This window comes from Mauremys mutica, chromosome 5 (genome assembly GCF_020497125.1).
Source record: "Mauremys mutica isolate MM-2020 ecotype Southern chromosome 5, ASM2049712v1, whole genome shotgun sequence".
In the NCBI taxonomy this organism is placed as follows: domain Eukaryota; kingdom Metazoa; phylum Chordata; order Testudines; family Geoemydidae; genus Mauremys; species Mauremys mutica.
In genome coordinates this window covers 42,209,169-42,234,636 of record NC_059076.1, presented here as the reverse complement: position 1 = coordinate 42,234,636, position 25,468 = coordinate 42,209,169, and positions in this window count along the sequence as shown.

The following is a 25,468-nucleotide window of genomic DNA, read 5'->3' as shown; positions in this document are numbered from 1 at the left end:
TTCAATATGTAGATGATCTGTGTTTAGCAACACAGACGAAAGAGGAGCATTTAGAAAGACTTGACGAGCTCCTGCAAATTCTAAAAGAAGCAGGGTTAAAGTGCAATCCAGCCAAGGCTCAGCTAATGGCTAATTGTGTCTCTTTCTTGGGCCTCACCCTGACAAAATGGGGTAGGACTCCAGCGCAACAGAAGGTGGATGCAATCCAAACATTGCCTTTACCACAGGAACCTACGGCTTTAAGAGCTTTCCTAGGTTTAACTGGGTACCACAGGGATTTCATCCCTAATTTTGCTTCTATTGCAGGTCCTTTGTACCAACTTCTAAAGAAAGGTGTACAGTGGGAATGGTCTGAGCAACACACGGAGGCAGTATCCCAACTAAAACAGGCCATTATCAAGGCTCCGGTGTTGATCACACCAAATCCTGAAATACCCTATCATCTGGAGGTAGCGGTGAGTGTTAATGCGTTGGCGGCTGTGGCCTCACAAGAAAGGCATGGGAAAATCAGACCTGTGGCCTATGCCTCACGTTTAATGTCATCAATTGAACTCAAATATGACAATTGTGAAAAGTATCTATTGGCAACCAGTTGGGCCATACAACACTTTTCTTTTCTAATTGGCCTCAGCCCGATCATATTACACTCATCGCACACTCCTCTTCAGTTTTTACTGTCCAACAGGGTAAAAGATGGGCAAGTTTCAAATGCTCGCCTTGCTCACTGGGCATTATTACTGCAAGGGAAAGATATCGCAGTTAAACCTATTAGGACACCATCCTTGTTACCAACAGCTCTATTGTATCAGGGAGAGCCACACAAGTGTCCCAACTTTGCTCAATTGGATCTAAGGGGGGAGGAAAAACAAAAGCTCTTTCAACCTTTAATCCAGGAGACAGATCCCATTAATAGGTATAAATTCTTTGTTGATGGTTCTAGTTATTACCATCAAGGCAAACCCTATACTGGGTTCGGAATCTATGCAGTTCCCCCTGAGGGGAAAAGGCATATTCATGCACTCCACATTCGGCACAATATGCAGAATTAGCTGCAGTGGCTTGTGTGTTGGAGTGCTGTGTGCAGTTCTCCATCACCACCACATACCAAGATATCTGTCTGTTTTCAGACTCTGCATGGGTATGCAATTCTCTCACAGAGTTCCTACCATATTGGGAAACAAATGGTTTTACATCTTCTGATGGCACACCTATTAGGTATGCATCACTGATGAGATATATCCATTGGTTAACAGTAATAGTTACTGTTTCAGAGCGGCCAATCAATATAAAAAAAGTAAAAGCTCACTGGAAATTAGACCCTTATGCTATGGAAAATGAGAAAGCTGATAAATTGGCCCGTGAAGGAGCCCGATCAGGAGAATTTTGGGAAAGTAAGGATCAGGAGTATTCTGTTATTAACCCTAATCCTAAATGTCCTATAGCTGCAACTAAATTGGTACAACCCAATATACCAGATCTAAAAGACATGCAAAAATTGGATAAGGACATAATAAAAGTAATTCTAGAGCTTTCCAAAATAGACAAAGAGGGATCACTAACAATAGACCCTTTGTATCTACGACATGAACAGCAGTTACAAGTCGTAGATGGAGTTCTCATGTATACAGGAGGTCCTTTCCCTGTGTGGGTAGTTCCAGCTCACCTACGGAGGGAAATGATGTACATGGTCCATGACACTCCTACAGGAGGACATCAGGGAGTGGACAAAACTGTCCAACGTCTTGCATCTGTAGGGTGGTGGCCACTTCTTAGGATGGATGTGCAACAATATTGTGAAAATTGTCTGGCATGTGCCCAAGCTAATCCTACTCCATCCAAAAGAAATGCGCCACTAAGATCCCAGGTGTATGAAGGTCCGTGGATGGCTTTGCAGATTGACTTTGTAGGTCCTTTGCCAAGGACCCAAAGAGGTAACCAATATTTATTGGTGATTATCGATCCTTTCTCAAAGTGGATAGAGGCATTTCCTCTTAAAGCCAATACTGCAAAAGCCACTGCCAAGGTCTTGGTAGAACAAGTCTTCTCTCGCTGGGGGATCCCTGCAAAGGTAGAATCAGACCAGGGATCACATTTTACAGGACAGTTCTTTAGGGATTGTCTTAAATTGATGGGAGTCCCGCAGAGACTACACATCCCATACAGACCACAGTCATCTGGGATGGTGGAACGAACCAATCGGACTATAAAAGTGATGTTGAGGAAACTGGTTGATGCCAATGGACGTAACTGGGACACCCTCATGCCTTTAATTTTAATGGCATTGAGGGCGACACCGGCTGCATCTACTGATAAAACACCTTTTGAAGTGATGACAGGCCGAACAATGAGATTACCAGAACATTTAATTTGGCAAGCTAGTGGCACTCAATTAGAGGGAATAAAAATGGATACCTACCTGCAAAATCTGCAAAAACATTTAAATCACATTCACTTGCAGGTAGCTGCTAAATTGGGAAAATCCAGACGTAAGGCAAAGGCTTACTTTGACAAAAACCAGAGAGAGAATACTTGGGAGGTAGGAGATCAAGTAATGTTATTGTCATATAAGTCACCAGAACATGGGTTATGTAATCGATGGATTGGACCTTTCCAAATCATTGATAAACTCAGTTCAGCAGTATATAAGATCAGAATAACAGGAGGAAAGCATAATAGAGACAAGATTTATCATGCTAACCAGTTAAAGCTGTATCGATCGTCCAGATCGCAGGAGCAACTTCCTCCTCAGGACTTAAGTGATCAGACGAAATCGCAACAATTGGAGCCCAGCAGTTTGCAACCATGAAATTGACATTGACATTTTTGACTTATTACACCCTTATTGTTGCTCTAAGGGTAGGACTATGCCAAAATCTTAAGTCTGAAACCGAACTATTGCAACCCCAGGAAACCAGACGACCGGATCGCACTCAGTTGTCTGAGCCCAAGCAACAGAACATACCAACAAAGAAGGAACGGACTATTATACTTAATCCAGAACTGGTCAACAACCCGATTCAACAGGTTAAGGGAATTCGGGGGGAGGATGTTACTTTTGAATATCAATTGGTGGAAGTAACTGCACTACCCTCTAGTGGTTGGAAAAAGATGTGTTAATTGCTTTTAAAGTTAATTGCTTTAAACAATGATCAGAAAAGAGATCAGCATTTGGGGAAAGAAATTATATGTTCTGCATATGGGGAATATGTTGTAAGTACAATTACTGATGCATTACGATCCTTAAAATTAGGAGAAGTCCCTGACTTAATTAAGGATGAACAACTAATGAGTTGGTATTGTCCTAAATGTTTTCAAAAGCTGGAAAAGGAAAGATCCACTTGTTTGGATGCATGCCAGCATTTGTCAGTGGGTGCTATGAGAGAGATAGGATCTGTGACACCTCACCCCAACCGAGACAGTTGTTCTCTTACAAAAGATTGTATAATGGCACGGTCTTTGTATGTTTCATTCACGGTCTCGTTACCAGTGTTTGACCCAGACAGAGATGTGTACAGGCAATTGGCTGCTATCCATTCTATAGGTCACCTCGAAGATGACATCTACAGGGAACGCGTTAATGCACCTCCCCTGGTAGTCTATCACACTCCAACTCAGACTTGGAAGGTACCACAGATGGCCTGTTGTTCTGAAAAAGGACCCCAGTATATCTGTAGGTGTAATGTGTTTGAAACAGACACTGTTTTGTGTGGACTACAGGGAGAGAAAGCACAGAATTCATCATCGTCATGCCTGGTGAGGCTGACCACATGGAAGACTCCGATGGAGAGGGTGACCTATGCTGGAAGGAACCAATTTTGCGTGGTTACCAACCAAAAGAGGTACCAGTATGGTCCCTTGGAGTGTCCTGTCACAGAGCCAAATTTCTGTTTTACCCCAAAGCAACCCACGGTAATGGGAAATCAAGTTATTTCCCCTATTCCTATTTTTGAGAACATTACCATTATTCAGTCTAACCCTGATTACCAGAATTTAACTATTCAAAGTACACCTACTTTTCTGGCTTATATTCCACCATTAGGGTTGCAACTGAAATCCTTAATGACTCGTAAAGAGACTCACCTCATTCAAATTACTAACAATATGGATGAAGCCCAACAAGTTATTACCCAATTAATGAATGAAGGGAATGAGTCTGCAATAACTTCCAGAGAAAAATTCGGATTAGAAGTATGGATAATTATCCAAGGAATTGGGATTGTGATTAATTTCCTTATGTTAGGTTATATGCTGTATAAACGCAACAAACCCAAGCCAAAAACTAGGCAGAGACCTAGACAGACACCCAGACAATCACCTAAACAAATGCACAGACGAGCACCATCTGGGGATAAAGATGAATATATATACATGGTGCCCATTCCTGATACCTACCAAAAATTTGCCCAGATATGAAACTAAAAAGGGCCCCACAGATGTTAAGTCCTAGGTGACGGGGTTTCTTTATGTAAACCACCCCGTCAAAGGGGGGCGTGTAGCCCTGAGGATTAATCTGTTGGTCTGTATAAAATGTCTTTTTGATAAAAGTGTGTAGGCTGCATAGATTAATAGAATTTGCAATAGCTGTAAACGCAAGATACCTAGAAGCTTCTAAACCAGACATCCTGGCCTATTTCCTCTGTGATGCTGAAAGCAACCTTTAAGACCCTTACTCAGAAAAGTGATAATAGGAAACAAACCTACGCAAATTGTCTAGGGACTTTCTAAATATCTGCTAACCTTTCACCTAGTTAGGTGCAAAAGTAGGGTATTTCTGCCCACAAAATACAAGTAGTCTACCACAAGATACGTAGATAGTTGTCATTAGTACGCACACAAAAGGTCAGCCAATGAAAACAGGTACCCTCACCTTTCCATGGGGGAAAGACAAATTTGGGCATAGGAAGGATTTCTCCCTATAAAAGGTGTGATAATCCACCATTAGAGCAGGCGATACACCCATCCTTCTATTCTCCATCGCCTCACCCTGCCTACACCTACGAAAGCTGTCAACTAATGATAAGTCGTAGTGTTCTGTCCTTTCACAGCTGTAAGTATGAAATAATTCTTAATTTCTACTTCACCTCTAAAGCATCTATGCTAAGAAGGGTTTAATTCATAACCAGTTTCTTTATAACTATACTTCCTCTAGCAGAGGTGTGAAATTCACTCTAGTACTATTTGCTGCAAAGTGCATTAGATATCATATCATATCATATCATATCTCTTAAAGAACTGTGATATTTTGTAACTTTGTAATCAAACTGCTTTTAACATTTTACATTTACTTCTTGTTTTATTGGTTTTAAATAAAAGGTCTTGTTTGACTAAACTTTGTCTCAGTGTAAATTCCTGTTATACCCCAATCTCCTTGTATTAAATTCTGTGAAGCCTGATTCAAGACGAACTTTTATCTTCTGATCACACATATTGGCGAGCCATACCCATATTATTAATATTTATCACTTATTACTAACATTCTTAATTAATTAGAAAATTAATTATTACATACAACCAAATTAAGTGGATAAATTCCACTGTCCCTACTAACCCTCCCCAAATCAGGCAACAGTGAATCTGAATGAAATAGCTCAGCACAAAAATGAGACAAAAATAAAGAAATCTCTTGATTTTTAACAAAAATATTTTCAATAATTAAGTTGAAATAAGTAACATTGTCCAAAGATTGGTGAAAAATTCCAAGTACAATAGGATTGTAAGGGCTGTTTGCTTTAATTACCATAATAACCCATCAATAATTTCTTTCAAAGGATATAAACTAGCAGGTTTCTGTGTAACTTAAATATGTTTCCTAATTCAAATGTATTTATATTACTAAAAATGCCGTTTGAGTATATATACACACCATGCTCGTTGTCTTGAAATGGCATTATTAAGGGTAATTACTTTAAAGATTTAGCCATACAGAAATGTTTTGAATTACCTCATTCATTAATTCCCAATTTATTAATGGCCTTGCCAGTATTTAAGACCAGCATGACTAATCAGATGTCAACAAAATGCAGTTACTTCAAACTCAAATGTAATTTTCATCCTTATACTTATGCTTTTTAATGAGCATTTTAATTTTCCCCATAATTGCAAAGTTTCTCAATTATTTAGCACAAAGTCACAGTTTAGGATTCCCATAAATGCGAATCCTTTGAAGGAAAAAAAAGCAGGGGGCTTGGTGATGCAGAGTTCCCCCTTTGTCTTTTCAGAACCAGGTTTACATTCAAGATAAACTACTGCCTTTAAAGGACTTTTTCTGGTAGTTTTTATTGACATTTACTGATTAATCATCTGTGTATAAAAATGTTTTAAGTTCTAGTACTGCATTCCTCGATATTTTTCACATTTGTAGAATAGCCCTCTTAAAACAACGTTCAAAGTATTTTTTATTTAAGATTATACTTCTTTATGTAAATATTTTTTTTAATTTAAAAAAGCTTCATATCTTCCTTATTACCCACATTTTTAAATATTGTGCCTATTTAAGTGGTATAGTAGAAAGCAAAATGTGTCTGTTCCTCTGCCTGAGGTTAACTTGAGCTATTTTATAATTACATTCTCGTGATTAATTCGTAATTAAGAGCTGAATATTTTTTAAACATAGTTGGGAAATCACTCTATAGTGTGCTGTTACACTGCTCAGATGAACAACATATTACATTTCAGAATTGAGGAAGAATTTAAGATTGAGACTGGAAGTTTCTTTTAGAAATGTGTTGCATTTTCTGTAGTCCTGACTCCCTGAATAGTTTTTAATGTTCTGAGAATAGCAGATGGGTACAATGTTCAGTACTGATTGCACAACTTGGGATAGATTGTGACTTACTCTAGGTGGTTGCAGGTGAAGTTGAAGGACAAAACATTTCTTTTGCTTAGTTCATCTATTCACTGTGTCCACTTTACTCTGGCTACAGCGACACAAACAATTATAAACTCCCATCTAGAATGCCCGAGAGTAGGGAGCTTTCCTAGCTTGCATGCAGTTGGATATGCTGGCTTTTCATCTCCTTTATTTAGAAGCCCCAGTCAGAGTTTCAGGAACTTGTAAGAAATAGGCCAGGTGTGGATGGGGGCAGGTGGCAAAGAGGTAAGGCCAGGGCATTTCTACACCCTGGCTGTTCCTCAGTTGTTGTAAAACACATATAATCCATGGCAGTTGGGACAGCTGTTAGATCTGTCTTAATCAACACCAGTAGCTGAACTGGATCATAGCAATCATAGGATGGCATCATCATCATCATCATAGCTTATCGTTCCAGAACTGCAGCCAAGACTTGGTGGTGTCACTTATCTCGAATAGTTCCTCAGCAGTACGGGATGATGACAGGGGACCCTGCATTAGGCAGTATTCACGTATTTGCCTATGCTCTCCAAATTTACATGGGGTCATTCCTCAGCTTCCACTTTGTCATATTATCATCAGTGTTTGCCTCCTCTCCCCCCCCCCCATTGTTCCTTGATTTAGAGCACACCAATGTTTTTGTTCAAGGTCAGTGCCTGAGGAGAATTGTGCTGAAGGAACCAGCTTCTCCAGTATCTTTTCCTGACATTTTTCTACTTTGTAACCTTCCACAGTGGCATTTTGCAGTAAGGGATTTTCAGAGGCACAGCTTTTTCTGGACTTCCACCTCTGAGGTAGTGGAATATGTCCATCCAGTGGATATCTTGGATCATATGCCCGAGGAGGCAGAATAGAGGCAGAATGGAGACAGCGTTGGAATCTGTTTCAAAGTACCTGTGATGATCATACAGGATTTAATGAGTTCAGTATCAATTTTGGGTGCATGGCTAGAACATGACCATACTGGGGCACAGTACGCATTTTGTATTAGCCAGTTTCTAGAGTACACAATTGCTGGAGTTCTTTTTTTCCAAGTTTTTTGCTGTGCTCTATAAATGTCACTTTTGGGGCTAATGTGACCCCTACGTACATGATATGGTTCATAGTACTTAAGGATTGTACCAATCCACATTCCCACTCTGAAGTTTTTGTTTGTGTATTTGTTAGGATTGGCATTCATGAATCATGTGTGATAGTATTTTCCAAGTATCCCCAGCCAAGCAGTTAGAATGTGGTCAATGTCCTTAAATCACTGGATAGCAATGCAAAGATAATCTGCATAAATGGATCTTTAGATGTCATGGAATCCTGGTTGGTTATGTATGTAGACATTCAATAGCAAGGGTGATAGCACTGAACCTTGAGACAGTTCATTCCAGTGACCATGCCATTGGCTTGACTTTTCTGATCATCCATCTCAACAAAGAAATGTTGATTCTCAAGCAAGGATGATGTGGACCATCTTGCTATTTCCCAAAATTTTGCCAGTTTCAGTATACATGGATGATGATTCAGTGTTTTTAAGTAGCTGACCACACCAGGGAGATACATTCTTCATAGTGTTTGTATGTCAGATTAATATTACAGATTGAGTCATACCATTCAAAGGTAAAACCTTCCCAGTCATCTTTTTTGAAGCTGAATCTCAACAGGTACTTTGTTTTTGTTAGTGGTACTGCAGCCTCTAGCACATGCTCTGGTCTGTGCTGCATTCTTCAGATCACTGCCATGACCTCCCTTCTGAAGTTGCCCGCATTTTCGGAGGTGACAAAAACTATTTTGGAATATTGTTCTGTCAGGCACTTTGAAAGGTACATTGAACCCTGAAGTCACAGAGCAAGCTCAAGCTGAGGCCGCCCTATTTTCAACTTCTTTCCCCATTGTTGTCATTGTTGGAATATCCCCAGATGGTATTGCAACATAATTTTTCTGTCTGGGGAAAAATTGTTGCATTGCAGTTGGCCATACAAACTATTCATCTGTTGGTTTGTAAACAGAAACTACTACTATTTGATCAAGATCAACTATAAGTTCCATTGTATCATGGTGTTTCACAGCAGTGTTTTTTTTTAACCAGGCTTGTGTTATGTGTAAGTATTATACTATCATAGACGTTGCTTTCAATGTTTGCAGCAATATGCATGCCCGTGACGTTTAGTGCTTTTGTATCTGTTTCTCTTGCAAGAACGTTGTCTGCTTTCACACCAGCTAGAACGTCAGCTTTCTCTGTGGAGAATCCCTCCACATTGAAACTGATAATTTTGCATACCATCTTTGGGTGAGGCCCTGAAAGGGACTGTTTATGTTGATGTATATCTCTGTCTTCTATTGCAGTCTTGGTGCATATCATCCAATTTGGTCTGTCCTGTGGTTCGTTGCAATTAGGTCCTTTGGTGAGAGGAAGAAATCATATTGGCTGGCTGGCTGGGAGATAGGTGGACTGGAAAGAGAAAAATTTACTATCATGCCTGCTTTCTGAGGGCTAGTTCACACTAGAAGTACTACATCGGTGCAGCTACACTGCATTTGGTGAAGATGCACTATGCCAATGGGAGAGCATCTCCCGCTGACATAGCACTGGTGTGGATAGTACTTGGGTTGCTGTAATTTGCATTGCTCAGGGGGTGGCTTTTTCACACTCCAGAGTGATGTGACTTACATCCACTTAAGCGGTAGTGTAGATCTGCTCTGATACCCAGGGATCCACTGGGACTTTGGTCCTTGATCATCAACCTTGAAAGATGTCCTCACCAGACCGGGCCAGACAAAGGAACCCAGATAACATTGCCACCTCCACCCATTCCAGCTAAATTACAAACACCACCTGGGATGTTAGACTTTGGTTCCTGTTGTCATCTCCCTACCCTCCATGTGTCCTTTTATTTTCCCTATCCCCACCATACTTTTCTTTTTGCCTCCTGTAAAAAAGACTCTGTCTTTGGCAGTCAAGACTGTATCTTTTGCAACGCTGCTGTAAGCCCATGACCAGTGAGGCAGCTAAAAGCAATGTCTTAAACAGTCTGACATGCGTACAAGTTTGCTATGAATCTAAAGGTATATCTACACTGCAGTTAAAAACTCCAAGCTGGCCTATGCTAGCTAACTCGGGCTAAGGGGTTTGGGCTACAGAGTTGTTTAATTGCAGTGTAGAAGTTTGGGTTAGGGCCCTACGAGGTGGGAGGGTCCCCGAGCTCGGGATGCAGTCTGAGCCTGAATATCTGCAATAAAACAGCCCTTTAGCCCAAGCCCCTTAGCCAGAGTCATCTGGCACAGGCCAGTCACAGGTGTGGAATTGCAGTGTAGACATAACCTATGTGACCGATAAGAGTATGTGCTGGGGCCTGTCTTGCTCCAGCAGCAAGGCTTGCAAGTGAAAGTCAGCACCACAGACAGAAGCTGCCTTTTCGATCGTTGTTCTTCTTTTCTTTCCCCTTTTTCTGTTGTGCCTTGGACTTGTCCAGGAAATAGGACTGGGCTTTAAAAACACCAGCAACAACAGCTCCAGGCCTTCTCAGCTAATTGTTTTTCTCGTCTCCTAAGAGGACAGTTGTTACCATCTTTAGTTCCACCTAAAAGGCTGCCAAAGGTGGGGAACAGGTTTTCCTATAAAATCTCTCTACAGCTAAAGGGAATCAGGGATGTTGTTAAAATGAAAGCCTTACTTAATATTTTTCATTTAAAATTCTTTCACTATTTTACCTTTTTCTATATTTTTAATAAAAGTATTTTTTAAATGTGTTTGCCACAGGATTAAGCAGGCTGTGGTCTCTGTACTCAAACACCAAACCATGTTAATTGTTTAGCATTGTACAGGGACAGTGTCATGTTAACAGTTTTAACTCACTAAGCTCATTTATTCCGCTGAAATTAAATCAGATCCTGATGTCTAGCTGCTACTGCAATACAAATAACAAATAATTGTAAGAGTCTACTGTAGTTTCTATTTTTCTATTTTAATATAGAAACATTTCATACCTCTAATTTTACCACTAAATTCTTCCCACTAAAAGTGGCAAGAGGCCCCAATCCTGCTATTGCACAGAGAAATCCTTATGTCTACATCAGCTTCCATTGGCTTCAGGTGGGCTCTGCACAGGCTCCTACCTGTACAAATGTAGTTGCAGGGTTGTGGCCTAAATCAATCAAATTCTAAACATCTTGGTTAGAATTTGATTGAAGTCATACTTCAAACACAACCACCACCACATAACTGGTATTCAAACAGAAGCTTTGCTCTGGTGTAAGTCTGACATTCTCTATTAGGCCTGGTCTACACTAAGGGCGGGGGTTGAACTAGGGTACGCAAGTTCAGCTACGCGAATAGCGTAGCTGAACTCGAAGTACCCTAGTTCGAACTACTTACCCGTCCAGACGCCGCGGGATCGAAGTCCGCGGCTCCAAGGTCGACTCCGCCACCGCCGTTTGCAGTGGTGGAGTTCCGGAGTCGACCGGAGTGCGCGGGGAGTTCGAACTATCGCGTCTAGATTAGACGCGATAGTTCGAACTCCGAGAAGTCGAACTCACCGCGTCGACCCGCGCGGTAAGTGTAGACCTACCCCTAGAGTGCTACAGTACAAAGCAAGAGCAGGACTTAGCATATTTTTGTCTGTTGTTTTAGATTTCAATAGTTTCCTTTGTAAAAGTGTTTTATTTTTTTCCTAACCAAATTTGTATTTCTAATCTTCTAATTTGGGGATGACTAGTTTCTTCATATTCCCTTTACAAGCGAGAGACCTTGTATTTCTAGATCGATCCCACTCCACAATTTTATGTGAAGTTTACTTCCATATGCCTTTGTCCATGTCAAGGTCAATAGAGGTCATCACCGTGAAAGAACATAAAATAAGTTGGCTGCCTTTTTGTTCTTTAATGGATTTGTGAGAGAAAAACATTGCTGCTAGCAGAATAGATACTGCAAGTTAATAAAATATTTATTTAGATTATAAATTACATCAGCTTCATCCCAAGGGAACTGAATTAGCTGGAATTCCTCAGAAAATAGCTTGTTGTGCACAAGCTAGCCAAGTATGGAAATCAAGCAGTTAAACTTTTCAGGAGATATACCTTAATATAGTCCCTCACAAAATTGGGGTGCTGGCTTGTATTCATCCATGATGAATGCCAGAAATATAGAATGTATACAAAAAATCACGACATATAGAATGTATACAAAATCATTTAGTATCATACATCTGGAAAGAGCCAAAAAATACAAGTCTACATATAACACCCTACTTATGCAAATGGTACATCTTGTGCTTTCTGAGATAGAGCCAATGATTATTTTTGAGTAGGCTTAGACACCCACAATGAACTGATGGTGAAATCAATCAGAACCATATCCTGCTCTATCTAAAATCTTAATAGATTTATTCTAGTGCATTAGGTGCACTCTGCCAGTATAAGAGATGTTAAATTATCCTAAAACATATAACATTAAATATGTTTTCTGACTTGTCAATAATAAAATGTCATCATGACAAACATCTTCCCATTAATGAACATTCAGATCAATATAACTACTGTTCCTCTTCTAATTTCCCCCGCACTGTATGCCTACAAGTTAAAAATAATTCTCTAAAAAGCTAATATGTGGTCTGAACACTACATAAATTAGACTCTCTGACTATTTGTTGTGGACAAGCTGGCCAAGTATGGAAATCAAGCAGTTAAACTTTTCAGGAGATATACCTTAATATAGTCCCTCACAAAATTGGGGTGCTGGCTTGTATTCATCCATGATGAATGCCAGAAATCCAAGCTGGTAAAAGACAAACCTTACTACTGGAATATAATGGAGAACACTTCTGATTTTTTTCTTGCATATGATTTAGAATCATCTGCTGAAGTCTTTATACCAAGACGTACAGCACAGCATTGAATTACAGTCCACAACCCCACATTGTTCCATCTTAAAGCATCTAAAGCAAAACAGCTATGCTTTTCAAAATGGAACTCCTAATCTCTCCCTAACATAGCAATGAATCTACCATTTACTAGATTTAGCAAATTAAGAAGAAATTCCTTTATATCTAAAGAAAACTAACATGAATGGACCAGGAATCCTTCTTTAGAAAAGATGGAGAAGAATAATTTGGGGCCCTGCAATTGTAATCCACATTGATTCCTCATGTGCCTCATCCTCATGTGCCACTCCTTGTGTCAATGGGACATTGAATGTAAGTGCTCACCACTGTGAGAGAGGGTCATGGTTACAGTATTATATTATCAGTTCCAGCTCTCATTGGATCATCTTTGTCAGTGTCCCTTTTTGAAAGCTGCCTTTTCCAATCTTAACTTTTTCATGTGTGTCACTTACATCAGACTTGGTTTTACCTATTAACCCGCCACTCTAATTAGGTAATTCAGCATACAGTGAGAGAAAACATTTACACCACCTCTGCTATGGTGGAATAACAATTCAGACATTTCTCTTGTGATCTTCTGAAGATCCAACTTTTAAAAATTCAGTACATATTTCTGCAGATATCAAAGCTATGTAACTTACAAACACAGCACCTCCTAGTATTCCAGTAGGAATTGTGTCAGACAAGCAGCCAAACTGCAAGCACTAGGACAAAATTAATCTAGATAGTTACCTCTTTGAAAGTAGTCTGATATCTCCCCAACATATCAAATAATCTGCAACAGGAAGATGCAGTATACTGTTTTGGTGGTATGATAGAGTCCAGGTCTTTCCATAAATTATCAAAGAACCAAACAAACTGGCCACTACTCCTTGGCCACAACTGGCCAACTGATATCATCCTCCACAACTGCTGTCAGTCCAAAGCTGTGGAAGGCTTGTCAGACTGTTTTGGTTTGGTTTGGTTTGGTTTTTTTCAAGGAAGCTAAAAGCTTTATAGTATAAATGAAAATATGGCCCATCTTGTTCTCCACCAGTGTGCTAATCTCCTACTTTATTTTTTTAATTCTCCAAGAACAAAATCTAGCTATAGTACTTTCCAAGAATTCAGTACAGGGTGAGACCAAACTTGTAAAATAGCTCTAATAGCCTATGCCAATACTTTTCCATGGCTCTCATAGCATCCTCTGTGAAGAATGTGCACAAATCAGAAACACTGAATGTCTTTTGAATCACATAAGAAGACATGTAAGAGAAAATAAATACCCTTTATTTAAATCAAGGCTCTTTAGCTGCAGATTTTGACCTGACGTAGCTCCTGGGTATTTATGTATGTATTTGTATTAAGTAGCACCTAGAAGCCCCAACCGTGGCTTGGACACATTGTGTTAGCACTCTACAAACAAAGTCAGAGATAGGTTTTCAGTCCAAATAAACAAGCCAAGAGTGAGAGAAAGGAAGTATTATCTCAGTTTCACAGATGGGAAATTGAGGTAGAGACAGTCAGCAGCTTCCCCACAGGAAGTCTGTGACACCGCCCGGAATTAAACTATATCTCTGGTGTCTCACTCCAGTGCCTAAATCACAACATCAACCTCCTTCTCTAGATAATTCTAAGATAACCAAAACAATTGACAATGTCGGGTTCAGTATGTGCTGCTTCCATGTATTATTAACATAACTGCTCCAGCACATCAGGAACTGTTGATAAATATATCTAAATGCAACATATACTTTTCATCCCCAACAGTGAGTCCAAAGTCATGGCCAAGAATGACTCAGCAAATTCATCCAATTTAGATAGAGATCAGCTCCAATTTACAGATGACAATCAGATGCCTGTTCTTATCTGTGGTCCATGTCCTATAGTCAGTCCTGTGCTCTCCTCTACCTCCATAAGAAATAATCTTTCAAATCCGTTTACAGTCATATCTTTGACCCAATTATTGAAGAGCCTGTTATCAATTATTATAGAGGCATTTTATTGACTCAAATAGTTAAAGTTAGTCCAGCACTTGTCACCATACAGAAATATGGGTAAGGGACCAATAACTGCAACAACCTGGTTTATTGCTAATTTGACACTCCAGCGGTCCAGAACAGAGTAATAAAATATTTTTTAAACATTTTCCCTGAACTATATTTTGCCTTTTGATGATTTAGGATTAGGAGAGGCACAATTAAATCACAATTATTTTGTAAATTTTATGGACTTGTGGCATCCTCTTGTTAAAAGGTATGGTGTGGCTGGCAAAACTAGCCATTATCTGTAGTCAAGACAGTAGTAGGGCAACTTAAAGTTTGTTTCTCTAAGAGCTAGTTATACCTTAATATAAATAAACTCTTGCTTTCCATTATTGTGCGTATTTAGAGACCATGATCTTTAAATAAGCATTTTTTTTTCTTTTTAAATGAGAATTCCCTGTGCCACATCTTCAGCTGATATAAATTGGAGTAGTTCCACTGATTTCAATGGAGCTGTGCCAGTTTACACTACCTAAGGATTTGGTGTCCTGTCCTCTTTCAGTGTCATCCATTTGTGAATGACTCACCTGTGCAGAGCTTTGGATCATTTGAAACAGTTCACATGCCAGTCAGACACTGATCAGTGTAGTCTACAATGGTCCAGAAGATAAACTGAGTTAGCTTAGTGAAAAATAGTGACAGTTTTGATTTATGGGCCAGCTCATCCCCTGGTGTAAGTTGGCATAGCTATGAGGCTATGCCATTTGTACTATCTGAGGAGCTGACAGTATGTGTTTTGTTTTTTTAAAGGTTTTTAATTGCATGATCAAACTGGTCAGACTGGTCAAAAGTGCACCTTTTTGTCAGAAAATTGCCTACCCCTATAAAGCATGTCCCCCTTTACTGCCATGTTTTAAAATTTAATTCTTGGTAACTTTTTATTATTAAAATAGAGTGGTTTTGTTAGTAGTTCTTGGTTGAAAGTGAAAAATCTGAGCCATATTTCTCATGATAAGTTTCTGACTTGGATTTTAAATGTATAAGTGATCTGATTAGTATCTTGGTTTGTTCATGGCTATCTGAAAGAGGCATAATATTTTTCAAAAGCCATATGGTGGTACGTCTTGCATGTCTAGTAGACACAAAATTGTCTCCCTGTGGAAGCATTTTTTGCAATCTCTTTTGGTTAGCCTCCATATAACTGATCCAATGACTTTGCAAATAGCAATCAATTTTTCCTTTTCTTTCTCATAAAAGGGACAGTTTTCTCTTTGCAAGGTTCTTTCTGGAAGTGTTTGGCAGACCATAATAGAGCGATAGTAATATCTCTCCTCATGTAGTTAGATATGACTGGAAAGCCAAAGTTTATTTCTTAAACGTGACTCAAATACACAAAAAGGAAAGGTGAATAATATATATATTCAATGGGAAATTAGGGATCTTATAATTAGTTTGAAGAATTATTTATCTTATGATGTTTGACTTTGTCAAGGTTGCTTTTTTCATTTTGTTGTGACAGTTCTTTCTGGAATCAGGATTGTGCAATCACCAAAATGTCAACTTCACTGTCTACTTCATTTATCAATTTCTCTCTCAGGTCCACAGGGATCTTACTCTCCTCTCAGGAGAGAGAAACCAAACAAGTTCAGGAAGATTTGACTACCTCTGTACATGCTCATTTCAAAGGACTATAAAACAGACAGCATGGGAGGTTTGCTGCTGCACAATTGGATACCCTTTCTCATCTGTATCATACCCAGATCCATTTTTTCAGAATATTGACAGTATACCATCACAAATACCAATTGGTTTACAGTGTGACATTCTGAGAACCACTTCCAGAAGTAGAGTACTTCTGAGGATGACATTGCAGCATCAGTACTCACAGTGCATGTTGGTAAACAGAAATTCTGTGAAAACGTGAGCACTTGCAAGTTTCAGGTAGTTTCTAGCTGTCATCTCTACTGTTAAGTTGCTAAGAAATCTCAGATCAGATGTATGCCATGTTCTGTATAGTAAGGAGATCTCAGATGTGTTCATTTGTCTTGTTAACTCAGTAAGAGAAAATCCCATGGGAGGCCCTAAATGATTAATTCAGTGGAGTAGGAACAGAAAAGGATATTGGGTTTTGATGATGTTCCCTAATATGTACGGTACTATCATTGATTTTTGTGGACAGAGATTCAGAGCCGAAACTGTATCCTTTCCTTTGGGATTTGGGGTTTTATTTTGTTTTGCCAGGCATTTCTAAGAGATAAAGGGCACTCCAGAATGAGAGCAGTCAGTTCAGTTCCTCATTGATTTTATTTGGATCTTTACTACTATTTGTTCTGAATAATTGCAGTGGGCAAGGGAAATGAGATTTCACATAGCAACAAATATATACAAAAGACAAGATAAGACAATTTGTATTGACAGCGTTGATATTTTTTGGATTAATCATGAAAAGCTTGACTTTTTGAGCTGCTGAACACTTATACTCTTATTGCAGTGGTGGGTGCTTCAGCATCTCTGAAAAAGATATCTATAATTTGTATTTTTTTCTTGTAAAACTACAGGTTACAAAAAGACACTAAACCAACTTTTTAAACAAGCTGTAACCTGCCTTCCAGTTTTGCTGGTGTAATTTTTTTGGAAGCACTAAATTGTAAGGGCAGTTAATTCTCTTATAAAATTGATTGCTATTTGCATTTTTTTAAAACAGATCACTTTATGGACATTCTATGAGTAGTTTATCATTGCCTATATGGGCTAGAGAAAAGGAAAAAACCCTGGTTTTGGAATTTATGAATCTATGAAAAGTTTTACTATGTGGTTTCAACTCTTTCAGAAGTTCCTAAACTGTGGCCAATAATAAAACAGTTGCTGGTGGTTAGCAGAGAGCTGCTGGTCGCATAGTGCTGACTCCTCCTTGTTTTTAGCTGTAAAATTGCACTAAAAGAAGCTGAAAATACATTAAATACTTTTCCTGATATTTTCCATGTAAACATGGGTGCTATTCAAATGCCATGGCAAGAGAAAGTGATCCACATGATTGTGGCTGGGAGAGAACTGCTTTATCACCAAAGATTCTGTTCAGATATGATCCATGCTACTGAAAAGAATTGAGAACCCCTTTTTTAGATAATTTGAGCACAATCACCCATTCTCTTGCGTTCTCTCCCTTGATTAAGCTAGAAATGCAGGTGGTCACAAGTGGTATGATACCTAAAACAAGGAATGTACAGATCACCAAAATTCACTCTTTCTTATAGTGAGACTATGTTGTTGCAAATTAACTGTGTGAAAGACAAAGCTTCATTTGCTAAGGGCTATTAAAGATATGTGGTTGAAGGGGTCCTCACTACCGTACTGTGTAATTGAGCTCTGAAGTGACCGAACATAACAGTGCATCTTAATTATTCTGTCCTTTTTCAACAAGATATTGATTTATTATTTACAGCTAATTGGAGACTTATTGACTGTGGTTGGACAACAGCTTTAAACAACTTTATTTTTTAGTAGAAAGGGGAGAAAAAGCAATCTTAACTAATCAGCTTCCTGATAAACTTTAATATACTGAGCAGCTGTGTCAGTTGTATTGTGTGACACATTTAAATAAAGTCCCTTCTAGCAGTCCAGGCTTTAACACTTTTTTTCACCTGGTAAATGTTGTCAATGGTATTTTTCACGCCAGGTTATACCAATTATTTTATGTACCTAACCATCCTGGTCAGAATAATCATTTAATCTTTGCTTTATTTCATAGCAGTGTGCGTACAACGATGCTCAAATTGAGGATCTTAGGGAACCTAATGGACCTTTGTCACAAAAGGATGGCTTTTGCATCTGAAAGGTCGGAGTGAACAAAAACTGCTTCTATGGCCAGACATGGATGGAGATATCTTTGAAAACGTTGCTTGTTACCTGTGTTCTGCATTTATAAACATTCTGAGAACTCTCCCTCTGTTCAGAGCTCAGGAGCCATTTTGTTCTGAGAACTTCAGCAGCCTATAACTAAAGAGGCAGCTGCATGATGGCAGTGTCTCATGGTAATATTGCTAATATTCATTTTTGCTTTTTTCATCTAATCACAGATCATTTTAGACTCAAAGTACATGCCTCCTGTATAGGGAGACATAATGGTATCCTTACAGTTTTCTTTGGGATACTCTGAGGGTCAAAATCAGAATTATAGTGATCAGGTACAATTCCATTATCTTCAATGGAATATCACCCACTTACAACAGTCTTGTGTTTTGTCCTTAGCTAAATAATTTAAAAAGTGAAATTGATTGATTAAAATAATCAAATTAATATTAATAGAATTATTACATAAACTCTGGAGGGTGAGAATAGTTCTTTGATAGGAAAATCACCTTTTATACAGTTCTAACAGATTTATCTACTGTTCAGTTACAAGTCATCAGATCTCTGTTTGGCTTCACCAAAAGGCCTAAGTGTGACATTTTCAAAAGTGCCTAAGTGAATGAGGAGCCTAAGGCCATGTCTACACCTTATAGCAGCATAGCTGTGCTGCTACAGCAGTGCCACAGGAGAGAAAATAAAACCACCCACAATGAGGAAAGCATCTCCCACTGACAAAGTGCTGTCTACACTGGTGCTTTTGATTGGTAAAATGTTTGTCAGTCAGAGGAGTGGTTTTTTTCACACCCTGAACCATAAAAAGTTTACTGATGAAAGTGCAGGGGTAAACCTAGCCTAAGGGTATGTCTACGCTATGGGATTATTCCGATTTTATAGAAACCGGTATTTGGAAACAGTTTCTATAAAGTCGAGTGCACGCGGCCACACTAAGCACATTAATTCGGCGGTGTGCGTCCATGTACCGAGGCTAGCGTCGATTTCCGGAGTGTTGCACTGTGGGTAGCTATCTCATAGCAATCCCATAGTTCCCACAGTCTCCCCCGCCCATTGGAATTCTGGGTTGAGATCCCAATGCATAATGGGGCAAAAACAGTGTCGCGGGTGATTCTGGGTAAATGTCATCACTCAATCCGTCCTCCGTGAAAGCAATGGCAGACAATCATTTAGCGCCTTTTTTCCCTGGATTGCCCTGGCAGACGCCATAGCATGGAAACCATGGAGCCCGTTTAGCCTTTTGTCACTGTCACCGTATGTGTACTGGATGCTGCTGACAGACGCGGTACTGCAGTGCTACACAGCAGCATTCATTTGCCTTTGCAAGGTAGCAGAGACAGTTACCAGCCCTATTGCACCGTCTGCTGCTTTGGAAATTGGCGATGATGGTTACCAGTCCTATTGTACCGTCTGCTGCTGTCATGGGTGCTCCTGGCTGGCCTCGCTGAGGTCGGCCGGGGGCGCATGGACAAAAATGGGAATGACTCCCCAGGTCATTCCCTTCTTTATGTTTTGTCTAAAAATAGTCAGTCCTGCCTAGAATATGGGGCAAGCCTACTAAAGAACCAGAGAGCACAGCCACTCCAGGTCAGAGCCCCAGACATCCTGCAGAAATGATGAGCTGCATGCCATTTTAGGGAGTGCCCCTGCAACAACCCCACCCGTTGCTTCCCTCCTCCCCCACCCCTCCTGGGCTACCGTGGCAGTTATCCTCGCATTTGTGTGATGAAGTAATAAAGAATGCATGAATAAGAAACACTTACTTTTTAGTGAGATAAAATGAGGGGGAGGCAGCCTCCAGCTGCTATGATAGTCCAGGCAGGACAGAATCTCCAGGTGACAAAGCTTAAAGAAGGGAATGACTGGGAGTCATTCCCATTTTTGCCCAGGTGCCCCCGGCCGACCTCACTGAGGGCAGCCAGGAGCACTCACGGGATGATGACGGCAGTTATCAGTCCTATTGTACCATCTGCCATCAGGGAGAGGAGAGGAGGGGATGCTGCTGTTTAGCGCTGCAGCATCCCGTCTACCAGCAGCATCCAGTAGACATACGGTGACATTGAAAAAAGGCGAGAAACGATTTTTTCCCCCTTTTCTTTCATGAGGGTGGGAGCGGGGGAAATTGATGACATATACCCTGAACCACCCGCGACAATGTTTTTGACCCTTCAGGCATTGGGAGCTCAGCCAAGAATGCAAATGCTTTTTGGAGACTGCGGGAACTGAGTCCTCAGTCCCCTCTCCCTCCCTCCATTCGATTCTTTGGCTTTCTGTTACGCTTGTCACGCAGCACTGTGCTGAGTCCCTGCTGTGGCCTCTGTCTATCATAGCCTTGGAGATTTTTTCAAATGCTTTGACATGTCGTCTTTTGGAACGGAGCTCTGATAGAACAGATTTAGACCAGGCCTAAGAATCACTAAAAACAATGGGACTTAAGCTCCTAAATGACTTAAGAGCGTTTGAAAAATTGCTCCCTGGGTATTATCCTCTAGATGGCCCTGGACATGGATTATCCCAGTACCTAATAAGTCTGATAGAATACTAGCTACTAATACCTGTAACAAATTACTTTAATAGAATAACCTCAAGGAGAATGAAGATTTTTTATAACATATTTTTTAGTTATTTGACTTGATGTACTAAAGTAGTATTTTATGAGATAAAAAATGGTTCTTTTGCATTAATTTAATAACTAAAAAAAATGTAGTCCACAATCCTACAACTTATATCACAAACTAAATAAAATAGAGGAAATTTAAATAGTATAACATTACAGTGGTAATGTGTCTTTGGTAATGTAATGGTAATTTACATTAATATATATTTATACATACTAACAAAATAGCTGAAAGTAAGCAAAGGTCATGGGCCTGATTCTGCTTCTATACAGATATGTTCTAACTTATCTAAAACTTGTTTGGCTAGAAGCAGGAATTGCCTGGTGAAATCTAAGGCCTTGTTATGAAGCGAGATCAGACTAGCTCATCATACAGACTAGCTCTTCTAGCCCTAATCTGTGAAAACTCCATGAAGTTTTGCCATTGACTTCAAAGGGATCAGCACTTGGCTCTATATTAAATACATAATAAATAGTTTAGTTTAAAATGTTCAGTCTTTTCAGATGAGCTTCGCATCAGATCTTTAGGTCACATGGCCTTGATTTTTAAATTTCCTATGTATGATGTGTGCAAAATCATGAATTTGTGTTGTTAAACTATTGGGCCTACAAATTAGCTTGAATTGTGAGCTCAACTATAAAAAGTATGGAAAAGGTCATAAGATGTTACAATAACCTATACTAGCAAATGTTGATAGGAGAAGATACAAAGTGGAGTATAATAACTGAGTTTGTCTAAGCAAAAATGCCAAGCTGATATGATTCAAGAACTGTGTTGAAATTATGCTTGTTAAAAACAGGAGATGCGGAGCCAGAAGTTAATGAGCCAAAACTGGTTTGTTGGATTATAGGCCTAATGGGTGAACAAAATAAGGAGAGGATAGATTATTCTAACCACCACTACCTTTTTGGGTCCTTTAAAAGAAAAAAGATTTTGTGGGGAAAGGAGAAAAGCAGAAAATGAAGAACAAATGGGAATAACAGACAGAGGCTAGTGGAGTGAGCTTCCCGATTCTAACTGCCTCTGTTTCCTGGGACCCTGTGCTTTCATTACCCTGATGGGGAGAGCGGAGCCAGAAAGAGAGTCAGATGACATCGCCACCCTTACCAGCTCTAGCTGATTCCCAAACACCCTTTGGGATGACAATTATTACCCTCTTTTATACCATGTAAGAGACTGTCAAATTAGGGGTTTATTTCCTTCTAAAACTCTTTCCAGCTAAAGGGAAAGGGAACAAAATATGTTGTTAAAATGAAAGCCTTATTTATATTTTACATTTCAAATGTTTTAACTGTTTTTTCTTTCCCTTGGTCTTTAATCAATGGTTAAATGGCTTTTTAGTGATATGTTTGCCATGTAACTAAGCAGGCTGAGGTATCTGTATACCAACCCCCCAAACTTGTTTAAACACTGTTTAATAATAGACCATGACTGGGTTATGTTAACACCTTTAGCCCACGTATTCCATCTAAATTGATACAACAGTGACCATGTAGCCATTTAGATATGCAAAGGCTTGACTTTGCCCATGAACTAGTGATTATGGTATCTATGTGAACAATTATGTGCATCCAGCTAAAGGTGGCTGAAACATGGAATTTCTAGTTCATGAGAAATTTCAACATTACAAATTTTGGCAGGGCTGTCCTGGAAGCCTGAGATTCTCAACCTGGGGCAGTTCTGGTAGCCCAAGTTCCATAGAAACCCTCCAGATGAGATGGCAGGAACGCAGAGAGGTTCCCAGTGGAGCTGCCTGTGGTTCATTGAAAGTTCATCAAATCTGATATGTTTCTGTGAAACATTTTGCATTCCACAAATTGGCATTTTCCAATGAATTTTCCCTATTTCATCAGAAAATTCCTGACCAACTCTACACCAGACTTTGAAAATCTGGACTTAAGAACATAAGAACATAAGAAAGGCCGTACCGGGTCAGACCAAAGGTCCATCTAGCCCAGTATCTGTCTACCGACAGTGGCCAATGCCAGGTGCCCCTGAGGGAGTGAACCTAACAGGCAATGATCAAGTGATCTCTCGCCTGCCATCCATCTCCATCCTCTGATGAACAGAGGCTAGGGACACCATTCTTACCCATCCTGGCTAGTAGCCATTTATGGACTTAGCCACCATGAATTTATCCAGTCCCCTTTTAAACATTGTTATAGTCCTAGCCTTCACAACCTCCTCAGGTAAGGAGTTCCACAAGTTGACTGTGCGCTGCGTGAAGAAGAACTTCCTTTTATTTGTTTTAAACCTGCTGCCTATTAATTTCATTTGGTGATCCCTAGTTCTTGTATTATGGGAATAAGTAAATAACTTTTCCTTATCCACTTTCTCAACATCACTCATGATTTTATATACCTCTATCATGTCCCCCCTTAGTCTTCTCTTTTCCAAACTGAAGAGTCCTAGCCTCTTTAATCTTTCCTCATATGGGACCCTCTTTAAACCCCTAATCACTTTAGTTGCTCTTTTCTGAACCTTTTCTAGTGCTAGAATATCTTTTTTGAGGTGAGGAGACCACATCTGTACACAGTATTCGAGATGTGGGCGTACCATGGATTTATATAAGGGCAATAATATATTCTCAGTCTTATTCTCTATCCCCTTTTTAATGATTCCTAACATCCTGTTTGCTTTTTTGACCACCTCTGCACACTGCGTGGACATCTTCAGAGAACTATCCACGATGACTCCAAGATCTTTTTCCTGACTCGTTGTAGCTAAATTAGCCCCCATCATGTTGTATGTATAGTTGGGGTTATTTTTTCCCATGTGCATTACTTTACATTTATCCACATTAAATTTCATTTGCCATTTTGTTGCCCAATCACTTAGTTTTGTGAGATCTTTTGGAAGTCCTTCACAATCTGCTTTGGTCTTAACTATCTTGAGTAGTTTAGTATCATCTGCAAACTTTGCCACCTCACTGTTTTTACCCCTTTCTCCAGATCATTTATGAATAAATTGAATAGGATTGGTCCTAGGACTGACCCTTGGGGAACACCACTAGTTACCCCTCTCCATTCTGAGAATTTACCATTAATTCCTACCCTTTGTTCCCTGTCCTTTAACCAGTTCTCAATCCATGAAAGGACCTTTCCTTTTATCCCATGACAGCTTAATTTACGTAAGAGCCTTTGGTGAGGGACCTTGTCAAAGGCTTTCTGGAAATCTAAGTACACTATGTCCACCGGATCCCCCTTGTCCACATGTTTGTTGACCCCTTCAAAGAACTCTAATAGATTAGTAAGACACGATTTCCCTTTACAGAAACCATGTTGACTATTGCTCAAGAGTTTATGTTTTTCTATGTGTCTGACAATTTTATTCTTTACTATTGTTTCAACTAATTTGCCCGGTACCGACGTTAGACTTACCGGTCTGTAATTGCCGGGATCACCCCTAGAGCCCTTTTTAAATATTGGCGTTACATTAGCTAACTTCCAGTCATTGGGTACCGAAGCCGATTTAAAGGACAGGTTACAAACCTTAGTTAATAGTTCCGCAACTTCACATTTGAGTTCTTTCAGAACTCTTGGGTGAATGCCATCTGGTCCCGGTGACTTGTTAATGTTGAGTTTATCAATTATTTCCAAAACCTCCTCTAGTGACACTTCAATCTGTGACAGTTCCTCAGATTTGTCACCTACAAAAGCCAGCTCAGGTTTGGGAATCTCCCTAACATCCTCAGCCGTGAAGACTGAAGCAAAGAATCCATTTAGTTTCTCCGCAATGACTTTATCATCTTTAAGCTCTCCTTTTGAATTTTGATCATCAAGGGGCCCCACTGGTTGTTTAGCAGGCTTCCTGCTTCTGATATACTTAAAAAACATTTTGTTATTACCTTTGGAGTTTTTGGCTAGCCGTTCTTCAAACTCCTCTTTGGCTTTTCTTATTACACTCTTGCACTTAAGTTGGCAGTGTTTGTGCTCCTTTCTATTTGCCTCACTAGGATTTGACTTCCACTTGAGACACTTTAAAGGGGGCTGGTCTTTAGAACAGGTGTGTATCACTTTCTGACAACCAGGTCCCAAGTAGGGTGCCCAAATCCTAATACAGCTGACCTTTACTTGTCACTTTTGAAGATCTTGGCCACAATAGTTCAACTATTCAGCCATCCTCCTTGCTTCTCCACACCACTTGTTTTATTAAGTTCTCACTTCCTTTAGAAAGCAAATGCTTCCAGTGCCAATTTGTGAAACCAAAGATATAGATCTTGGAGTCTATTATTCTGTTTCTATTTTTTAGTTTGTTTGCTGAAGTTACTATAAAGAAAAATAGCTTCCTTTAAGCAGTTAATTATGA